This window comes from Macaca nemestrina, chromosome 14 (genome assembly GCF_043159975.1).
Source record: "Macaca nemestrina isolate mMacNem1 chromosome 14, mMacNem.hap1, whole genome shotgun sequence".
Lineage (NCBI taxonomy): Eukaryota > Metazoa > Chordata > Mammalia > Primates > Cercopithecidae > Macaca > Macaca nemestrina.
The window spans coordinates 65645672-65656954 of NC_092138.1; the positions used below are offsets into that span (position 1 = coordinate 65645672).

At 45.1% G+C, this 11283-nt stretch overlaps 1 pseudogene; it reads right to left on the reverse strand.

Moving 5' to 3' along the window:
• Positions 1-9522: 9522 nt before the first annotated feature.
• LOC105485769 (high mobility group protein B3 pseudogene) lies at positions 9523-10946 on the reverse strand (annotated as a pseudogene).
• Between the last annotated feature and the right edge of the window lie 337 nt (positions 10947-11283).

Consider the following 11283-nt stretch of genomic DNA (forward strand, 5'->3'; position numbering starts at 1 on the left):
GCGAGACTCTGTCTCAAACAAACAAAAAAAAGAGCAGCTGGAGGCTGGGCATGGTGGCTCATTCCTGTAATCCCAGCACTTTGGGAGGGCAAGGAGGGCGGGTCACTTGAGGTTAGGAGTTCGAGACCAGCCTGGCCAACATGGTGAAACCACATCTCTACTAAAAATACAAAACAATTAACCTGGCATGGTGGCGCACACCTGTAATCCCAGCTAAACTCAGGAGGCCAAGGCAAGAGAACCACTTGAACCCAGGAGGCAGAGGTCGCAGTGAGCCGAGATTGTACCACTGCACTCCAGTCTGAGGCAACAGAGCAAGACTCCATCTCAAAAAGAAAAGAAAAGAAAAGAAAAGAAAAGAAAAGAAAAGAAAAGAAAAGAAAAGAAAAGAAAAGAAAAGCAGCTGGAGGCTGGGTGTGGTGGTTCACACCCGTAATCCCAGCACTTTGGGAGGCCAGGACAGGAGAAATGCTTGAGCCCAGGAGTTTGCGACCAACTTGGGTGAAATCCCTTCTCTACAAAAACAAACAAAAATTAGCTGGATGTGTGGCCGGGCGCAGTGTCTCACGCCTGTAATTCCAGTACTTCGGAGGCCGAGGTGGGCGGATCGTGAGGTCAGGAGATTGAGACCATCCTGGCTAACACAGTCAAACCCTGTCTCTACTAAAAATACAAAAAAATGGCCGGGCGTGGTGGCTCAAGCCTGTAATCCCAGCACTTTGGGAGGCCGAGGCGGGTGGATCACGAGGTCAGGAGATCGAGACTATCCTGGCTAACATGGTGAAACCCCGTCTCTACTAAAAATACAAAAAAAAAAAACTAGCCGGGCGTGGTGGCGGGCGCCTGTAGTCTCAGCTACTTGGGAGGCTGAGGCGGGAGAATGGCGTGAACCCGGGAGGCGGAGCTTGCAGTGAGCCGAGATCACGCCACTGCACTCCAGCCTGGGAGACACAGCGAGACTCCATCTCAAAAAAAATAAAAAAAATAAAAAAAATTAAAAATAAATAAAAATACAAAAAAATTAGCCAGGCGTGGTGGCAGGCGCCTGTGGTCCCAGCTACTCAGGAGGCTGAGGTAGGAGAATGGTGTGAACCCAGGAGGCGGAGCTTGCAGTGAGCTGAGATTGCACCACTGCACTCTAGCCTGGGCGACAGAGCGAGACTGCGTCTCAAACAAACAAACAAAAATTAGCTGGTGCCCCAAGTCTCAGCTACTTGGTGGGCTGAGGCAAGAGGATCCCTTGAGTCCATGAGGCCAAGGCTGCAGTAAGCTGAGATTGTGCCCCTGCACTCTAGCCTGGGGGACAAAGTGAGACCCTGTTTTTTAAAAAAAAAAAAAAAAAAAAAAAAGGCAGCCCGCACCTTGCTACTTTCCCATCTCTCTTCTGTTGTCGGGTGGGGGTTCAAAATCAAGACAAATAATTTAAATAGTTTTTTCCTCCAGATTTTCTTTCTTTTTCTTGACAGTAAACTTATTTTTCATAAAATATATCAAGTATAGAGGCAAAAATAGAGAAAAATATAACGACCAAGCTTTTAAATATTAGCATTATGCTGGCCGAGCATGGCGGCTCACAGCTTTAATCTCAGCACTTTAGGAGGCCAAGGCAGGAGGATCACTTGAGGCCAAGAGTTTAAGACCAGCCTGAGCAACATAGTGAGACCCCCATCTCTACAAAAAATAAAAAATTAGGTGTGGTGGCACATACCTGTGGTCCCAGCTAATCAGGAGGCTGAGGTGGGAGAATTGCTTTAGTCCAGGAGGTTGAGGCTTCAGTGAGCTGTGATCACACTACCACACTCCAGCCTGAACAACAGAGCCAGATCCGTCTCAAAAAATAAAAAAGTTAGCATTATTCCGTTTTGCATCAGATATTATTTATTTATTATTATTTTTTAAGATGGAGTGGCCGGGCGCGGTGGCTCAAGCCTGTAATCCCAGCACTTTGGGAGGCCGAGATGGGTGGATCACGAGGTCAGGAGATCCAGACCATCCTGGCTAACCCGGTGAAACCCCGTCTCTACTAAAAAAAATACAAAAAACTAGATCCGGCCACTGCACTCCAGCCTGGGGGACAGAGCGAGACTCCGTCTCAAAAAAAAAAAAAAGAAAAGACGGAGTATCACTCTCTTGCCCAGGGTGGAGTACAGTGGCGCAATCTCAGCTCACTGCAACCTCTACCTCCCAGGTTCAAGTGATGCTCCTGTCTCAGCCTCCCGAGTAGCTGGGATTACAGGTGCATGTCACCATGCCTGGCTAATTTGTATATTTTTAATAGACACAGGGCTTCACCATGTTGGCCAGGGTGGTCTTGAACTCCTGACCTCAAGTGATCTGCCTACCTTAGCCTCCCAAATGCTGGGATTACAGGGGTGAGCCACCAGGCCCAGCCAAATCTTGTGTTTTAGATAGTCAATATCACAGATACAGTGGAGGGACCTACTCTCTGTTTCTTTTTTCTTTTTTTTTTTTTTTTTGAGACAGAGTCTTGCTCTGTCGCCCAGGCTGGAGTGCAGTGGCCGGATCTCAGCTCACTGCAAGCTCCGCCTCCTGGGTTTATGCCATTATCCTGCCTCAGCCTCCCAAGTAGCTGGGACTACAGGCGCCCGCCACCTCGCCCGGCTAGGTTTTTGTATTTTTTAGTAGAGACAGGGTTTCACCGGGTTAGCCAGGATGGTCTTGATCTCCTGACCTCGTGATCCGCCTGTCTCGGCCTCCCAAAGTGCTGGGATTACAGGCTTGAGGCACCGCGCCCGGCCTACTCTCTGTTTCTAAGAGGCTACCTCAGTTCTGTCAGCCTCTGGTCATTCTTGTGCCTTCTGGCCATGGAGTACAAATCCTTTTGAGAATCACAGTACATAGGTATTTTTTCTTCTATACTTAAAGAGTTCATTTTGCCTGGTATGTACATAGGTCTTGATGTAGGAAGGCAGGTACTGAAGTGAACACTAAATTCCCTCTCTTGCTCACGAAGGGAGGCAGAGGCGGAAGGTGGGTGTGTGAGGGAAGATCTGTTGCTACCTGAGGTCTAAAGAAACAAAGACGCCTTCAAGCTGTCGCTATGTAATTAAGAGCACCCACCCAAGCACTGGCCCAGTTTTTCTTGTTTATGACTTTAATCTTGCTGGTTGTCCTTTCATTCACATGTTTACTGAATTGTCCACCCTTTTTATGGTATGCCCTTTTAACCACCAGGGTTCATGAACCATTATTGTAATTTTCCGCTTATGTGACTTGATCTGCAGATGGGTGTTACCATACTTACTCAAATATTTCCTGCTTATTCCTGCAAAATTAGGACAAAGATCTCAAAGATTTTTCTGACGAATAAGTGAGATAACGTCTGTGTATTTAGCACAGTAATTGGCAATATACAGTGCCTAGTAAATGCTTTTCCCCCTCTTTTCTAATTTCTCATAAAATGTCTGTTTAAAACTCCATTAGAATTATCAGAGTTGTCAACAAGCACTGCAGATAAAGTTTCTGGAAACTACTTTTGGTCCATTTGTGAAAATTGTGGCATTTACTTTCTTCTGATTAGCCTAGCAATTGGAAAACCTGGAGGAATTAACAGTGTTAAAGTGTAATATTTTAAGATGTAAAAACAAGGGCCAGTCGCAGTGGCTCACACCTTTAATCCCAGCACTTTGGGAGGCTGAGGTGGGCTGATCTCTTAAGACCAGGAGTTTGAGACCAGCCTGGGCAACATAGTGAAATCTCATCACTACAAAAACATACAAAGGCCGGGCGCGGTGGCTCAAGCCTGTAATCCCAGCACTTTGGGAGGCCGAGATGGGCGGATCACAAGGTCAGGAGATCGAGACCATCCTGGCTAACACGGCGAAACCTCGTCTCTACTAAAAACACAAAAAATTAGCCGGGCGAGGTGGCGGCGCCTGTGGTCCCAGCTACTCGGGAAGCTGAGGCAGGAGAATGGCGGGAACCCGGGAGGCGGAGCTTGCAGTGAGCTGAGATCTGGCCACTGCACTCCAGCCTGGGCGACAGAGCGAGACTCCGTCTCAAAAAAAAAAAAAAAAAAAAAAAAATACAAAAAAATTAGCCAGGTGTGGTGGCATGAGCCTATGGTCCCAGCTACCAGGGAGGCTGAGGTGGAATTGCTTAAGCCTGGGAATTGCTTGAGGCTGCAGTGAGCCATGATCGTGCTACTGCATTCCAGCCTGGGTGACAGAGTGAGACCCTGTCTCAAAAAAAAAAAAAAAAAAAGATTCAAAAACATGGTTTTGTGCAAATATAGAATGAACACAGGTCAAAGATTTTATTCAATTCAATTAATGAGGGCACTGGTAAGATGTTAAGATTATTTCAAAGGGAATTTGAGGAACAGAGAGGCAAAGAGAAAAGACAAAACTGGTTAATATCCTACAGTGCAATAAAATGTAATGTTTGGTGTTCTCTCTTCTGCAGAGGAGACATCAATATCTTTATCAGGCAAAATTTATTTGCATTGCTATGGATAAGAATTTGCCTTACCATCAGATCTTTTTTTTTACAATTTTACTTCAATTCCTACAAAATTATAAAATAACCTAGTCAATAAGAAATCAGTTAAATTGTACAACCCTATAAAATCCAAAAATTCCAGAAATTCCAATAGGCAGTAATAACAATTCCATTGAAAGGAAACCTAGTAATCTCCTTTGCCCATTTCCATATCTTGGATAATTTTCTCTGGCAATTCTTATGCATTAAGGATGTGGTCTAGGAGGAAGCCTTGGAATTTTCTCACTCTGGATTGTGGAACCACAAAGTCAGCCTGGAGCTGCCTATATCTGGACACCTAAGCTCCTGTCAGAGCCAGTTTGTTATTTCCAGTCACTCATTACTGGGATTCTCCTCTCCCTGGGGCGTTATGAAGGTAAAGAGAGGGTTCTTGGGCAGTCAGTTTCAGCATTAACCGTTTTATTCCCACATTTGGCAATAGGGCTTGCCGTCCATTATTTATGGCCTCTGTCTTAGTCTGTTTTGTGTTGCTATAACATGATACCACAGACTGGGAAATTTATGAAGAAAATCAGTTTATTTCTCACAGTTCTGGAGTCTGGGAAGTTCAATATCAAAGTGTCAGCATCTGACAAGGGCCTTCTTGCTGAGTCATCCCATGGCAGAAGCCAAAAGAGCAAGAGAGAGCGAGACAAGTGAGCAAAAGGAAGCCAAACTCACTTTTAAAACAGCCCACTCTCGAGATAACTAACCCACTCCCTCAAAAATGACATTAATCCTCTCACGAGAGCAGAGCACTTATGACCTAATCACCTTATTAGGCCCCACCTCCTAACACTGTTGCATTGGGGATTAAGTTTCCAACACACGAGTTTTGGGGGACACATTCAAACCATAGCAGCTTCCTTCCAAAACCTGTCTCAACTGCCCAAAGCCGTTTCCAGACTCTTCTTCTACTTGCAAACCCTCCATTCAAACCAAAGAAACAGTTAATATAACCTTAAATTTGCAAAAACCATGTGGTTTGTTAAACAACTAATCATGCACAAAGTTGAAACATCTCTTGTATCACATTTTTAAACTTGTCTATCATTTTTTTGAGTGTTCTTATGTCTTGTGTTTTCAATGAAGTTGCACTTCTAGAATAGATACCAGAAATTTTTCTCCTCTACCACCACCCCATATTAGGTGTTAGTTTTTTTCTTTTTTTTTTCTTTTTTTTTTTCTTAGACGGATTCTTACTCTGTCACCAGGCTGGAGTGCGGTGGTGCAATCTTGGCTCACTGCAACCTCTGCCTCCCAGGTTCAAGCAATTCTCCTGCCTTGGCCTCCTGAGTAGCTGGGACTACAGGTGCCCACCACCATGCCCAGCTAATTTTTGTATTTTTAGTAGAGACAGGGTATCACCATAGTGGGCAGGCTGGTCTCGAACTTCTGACCTTGTGATTCGCCCACCTTGGCCTCCCAAAGTGCTGGGATTACAGGCATGAGCACCATGCCCAGCCCTGATTTTTTTTTTTTTTTTTTTTTTTTTAATATACAGATGGGGGTCTCATTATGTTGGCAAGGGTGGTCTTGAACTCCTGGCTTCAAGCAATGCTCCTGCCTTGGCCTCTCAAAGTGCTGAGATTACAGGCTTGAGCCACCATGCCTGGCATAGGTGTTAGCTATTTTGTATTAAAGGGCTAGAAAAAAGGGCTCAGAAAAAATCTTTGACTTCTCAATACCTTCACAATAGTGTGCCAACACTTACCAGAGAGTCCAAGTTCCCCCTCAATATTTTCCACCTTCTTGTGCCAGGCCAAATGCTTACCCCCACATATTTCTTTTTGCATCTCTGTATCTACACTCCCAACTTGGAATGCTCTTTTACTTTACTTTCAGGGCTTAATTCAAATGCTGCCTCTTCCGTGAAGTCTTCCTTCATCCCTCTAATTAGAAGTTACCAGGCCGGGCGCGGTGGCTCAAGCCTGTAATCCCAGCACTTTGGGAGGCCGAGACGGGCGGATCACGAGGTCAGGAGATCGAGAGACGATCCCGGCTAACACGGTGAAACCCCGTCTCTACTAAAAAATACAAAAAAAATAGCCGGGCGAGGTGGCGGGCGCCTGTAGTCCCAGCTACTCGGGAGGCTGAGGCAGGAGAATGGCGTAAACCCGGGAGGCGGAGCTTGCAGTGAGCTGAGATCCGGCCACTGCACTCCAGCCTGGGTGACAGAGCAAGACTCCGTCTCAAAAAAAAAAAAAAAAAAAAAAAGAAGTTACCACATGACTTGCCTTGTCCTGTAAAAGATCTCCAGTGAGATGACGCAGGACACAGGCGTGGAGCCAGACTGCCTGAATTCACTTATTAGTTTTGTGATCTTTGGCGAGTCATTGTAGGAGACCAGCATATGCCAACATGAAATATGCCTCCTTAGCATAAGGACTATTTTGAGCTGATGATTTTGAGAAGTTACAGATACAGGAGAAGCTCTGAGAACAGTAGAAATTACCCTTTTGTAAGGGAAATTTAATCTATAAGGGAAGTCTTCATTTGTTTTTTTTGTTTTTGTTTTTGTTTTGTTTTGTTTTGAGACAGAGTCTCGCTCTGTCACATGGCTGGAGTGCAGTGGCATGATCTCAACTCACTGCAATCTCCGCCTCCCAGGTTCAAGCAATTCTGCTGCCTCGGCCTCCTGAGTAGCTGGGACTATAGGTGCATGACACCATACCCAGCTAATTTTTGTGTTTTTTGCAGAAACGGAATTTCACCATGTTGACCAGGCTGGTCTCAAACTAGTGACCTCAGGTGATCCACCCGCCTCGGCCTCCCAAATTGCTGGGATTACAGGCATGAGCCACCACGCCTGGCCGGAAGTCTCCATTTGTAAGGGTGCCTTCCTTTCTGTACCAGGAAAAGCAGGATGATTCTAAATCACTAGGAACTCATCAGTATAGATGGCTCTGGCTTAAATCTGTGCAGCAAACCTCACTCTTGTTTACTCTGCTTTTCCTGGCAGCTCCCTCATTATCAGCCTTCCCCACATCCTTCTTTCTCTGTCTGGCAAACGATGGTATTGAAACCTGAATTCAAAGCCACCTCTTTGAGGTTTACTCCTTTCTCTGTTTATCTCCTATGGATACATAAGAGGAATACCTGTTGTTAAACTTCTGGAGTTTTGTTTTGTTTCGATACAGGATCTTGCTTTGTTGCCCAGCCTGGAGTGTGGTGACACAATCTCAGCTCACTGCAGCCTCAACCTCCTGGGCTCGGGTGATCCTATTACCTCAGCCTCCCAAGTAGCTAAGACTACAGGCACCTGCCACTGCCCAATTAATTTTATTTTGTATTCTTGGTAGAGACAGTGTCTCAGCCATGTTGCCAAGGCTGGTCTCAAACTTCTGAGCTCAAGCAATCCTCCCACCTAGGCCTCCCAAAGTACTGGGATTACAAACGTGAGCCACTGTGCCCGGCCTGTTTTTCTCTTGTTATCTGTCCTGTGTTACAGAGGTTCATACTGTCTAAGAACCATGAAAGGCAGAAGAAAAAGTTATTTTTCCTCCCCTTCAATATTAAAACACTCTGCGCCTGAGTTTTCTAAAAAAGAGTGCTACCCACTCACATCATAGGATTTTTGTGCAGATTAAATAAATTAATACATATAAAGCATTTAGAAGATGCCTAGAACATAATGAGTGCCCAATAAGAGTTAGTTATTATTGTGGCCGGGCGTGGTGGCTCACGCCTGTAATCCCAGCACTTTGGGAGGCCAAGTCAGTTGGATTACCTAAGGTCGGGAGTTCAAGACCAGCCTGACCAACATGGAGAAACCCCGTCTCTACTAAAAATACAAAAGATTAGCCAGGAGTGGTGGCACATGCCTGTAATCCCAGCTACTCGGGAAGCTGAGGCAGGAGAATCACTTGAACTCGGGAGGCAGAGGTTGCGGTGAGCTGAGATCGCGCCATTGCAACTCCAGCCTGGGCAACAAGGGCGAAATTCTGTCTCAAAAAAAAAAAAAAAAAAAGAGTTATTATTATTCCTTTTGGATGCTCCCATAATTCTTTGCTAGTGCTTCTTTCAGAGTTTTTTGTTTGTTTGCTTGCTTGTTTTTGAGACAGTGTCTCATTCTATCAACTAGGCTGGAGTACAGTTGGCATGATCTTGGCTCACTACAGCCTCGATTTCCTGGGCTCAAGCAATCCTCCCACCTCAGCCTCCTGAGTAGCTGGGATTACAGGCACCCACCACCATGCCTGGCTAATTTTTTTTTAATGTAATACTGTTCATTTAACTTCAAAACCATTTCAGTGTTCTAAACATACGAAAAAAACCCAGAATGTTGCAAATCGTGTTTAAGTACAGGAGGTTCTTGAACTTTCACTGATGCAGTGGCTCTTCACTTTGCTGACAATGAAGAGTTCTACAGTTTGTTTAAAAACTACCGCGCTTAACTAAAAAAAAATATATATATATCATGCCAGCTGACCCCGCTTTGTCCACAGCTAAGATGGCAGCAGAATGCCATGTCACAGAAACAAGACAACCTGAAGCGAAATGGATGCCCACTGCATAGTCAACAGGTCCAGCCTCACAGAGCACACACCCTGAGCTACAGCCCCTCCAAAAAGCATCTTCTCCACAGCTCAACGCCAAGCAAGGAGCATCCAGACTTTATCTCAGTCGTTTTGTTCTTTTTACAAACTATAGAGATATACAGTTGTTAACTCAGGATTTCTAGCCAATAACCATATAGTTAACACCACCTTACAAATAAAAAGAAAATGCCAGAAACCTCTTTAAATGCCTTGTCACACCCACAGCAAAGTGCACAGAGTGGGGAGAACACAAGAGTGCCTTTTCATTTTAAAAATGTTTGGAAATATGTACACCTTTGATGCAGTTTCAGGGTGCTCCAGACACCCATGGCCGCTTCATGTAAACCACTGACAATTTCTAAAGCACTTTGAGGAACTACAATACGATCATGATCAAATTTTGTAATTAAACCTAATGAGGGCAACAGATACTTCTCAAATAAGAGATATGTTGAGTATGGCGCTCCCCTGCTCTAAGTATTCACAAGGAGACAGATAAACAGTTTGTTTGTTCATCCTCCTCCTCCTCCTTCTCTTCTTCCTCCTCGTCTTCATCTTCCTCTTCCACCTTTTTCCGCACAACTTTAGCTGAACCCTTTGTGCCATCAAACTTTCCTTTCAACTTACAGTCAGCAACATCCTTCTCATACTTCTCCTTCAGTTTTGCCGCCTTAGTGATGTAAGGCTGCTTTTCACTGTCATTTAAGTTCTTCCACATTTCACCCAGCTTTTTTGCCACGTCTCCAATAGAGATGCCGGGGTTTGTGGATTTGATCCTGGGGCAGAATTCTGAAGAGAACAGGAAGAATCCAGACGGTGGCCTTTTGGGGGCATTAGGGTCCTTCTTCCTCTTGCCTCCCTTGGCTGGTCCATGATCCTTCATTTCCCGATCATAGAGCACTTTATCTGCCTTTGCCATTTCATCAAATTTAAATTTCTCTTTCCTGGACATTGTCTTCCACCTCCCAGAGTACTTCTTGGAAAATTCTGCAAAATTGACAGGGACCTCTGGGTTTTTCTTCTTATATTCTTCTTTGTATTGGAACAGAAATTAAAAGAAATTAAAGAGGCTGGGCGTGGTGGCTCATGCCTGTAATCCCAGCACTTTGGGAAGCCGAGGTGGGTGGATCACCTGAGGTCCAGGGTTCGAGACCAGCCTGAACAACATGGAGAAACCCTGTCTCTACTAAAAATACAAAAAATTAGCTGGGCGTGGTGGCACATGCCTGTAATCCCAACTACTCCAGAGGCTGAGGCAGGAGAATGGCTTGAACCCGGGAGGCGGAGGTTGCTGTGAGCTGAGATCATGCCATTGCACTCCAGCCTAGGCAACAAGAGGGAAACTCCGTCTCAAAAAAAAAAAGGAAAGAAATTAAAGAATATGTGAGCAAAAACTCAGTTGTATGTAAGAAAACCCAATCCTCCCTGAGAAAGAAAAAAAGCTGAAGTCCTTTAAAAATTAACTGCCTGTTTTTCTGTGGCTAGTGAGCCTTATCTCTCCCTTTCCCAGGAATTGTGAAGACTCTGTTTCTCTAGCTATGCAGCTGCAAGGTCACTAGGCAGATAATCGCAAGTCGTAAAACATGTTGTTCCTTGAAAAGTAAGAAATGATGTAATGCATGTCTTAATTAAATAACTGTCTTTATTTCTTGCTTCTGTAATATGCTTTACCCTGCACAGATCTCCCCCGACCCCACAAAATGCGTAAAAGGTAGCTTGACTCTTTGTTCGGGCTCAGTCCTGTGGATGTTAATCCAACTGGGCTGGTGCACCTAAATAATAAATACTTCCTCCTCCACCCCTCGGTCTCTCTGAGTCCTTCATTATCCCGCTGCAGCATGTCTGCACAGAGAAAGCATAAGCAGACACCTTGCCCTTTGGTTTCTTGGGGTCACCTTTAGCCATCCTGACTGTATTGTTCACTAGTCTGGGTAGCGCAGGGCATGAGGCGTGGCTCAGCGCTCCCTAGCCTCACACTAGCTGCCTCCACGAGAGCCACCTCCATGCCTGGCTAATTTTTTTTTTTTTTTTTTTTGAGACGGAGTCTCACTGTGTCACCCAGGCTAGAATGCAGTAGCACGATCTGGGCTCACTGCAACCTCTACCTCCCAGGTTCAAGCGATTCTCCTCCTCAGCCTGCTCAGTAGCTGGGATTACAGGTGCCTGCCACCATGCCCGGCTAATTTTTGTATTTTTAGTAGAGATGGGGTTTTACCATGTTGATCAGGCTGGTCTTGAACTC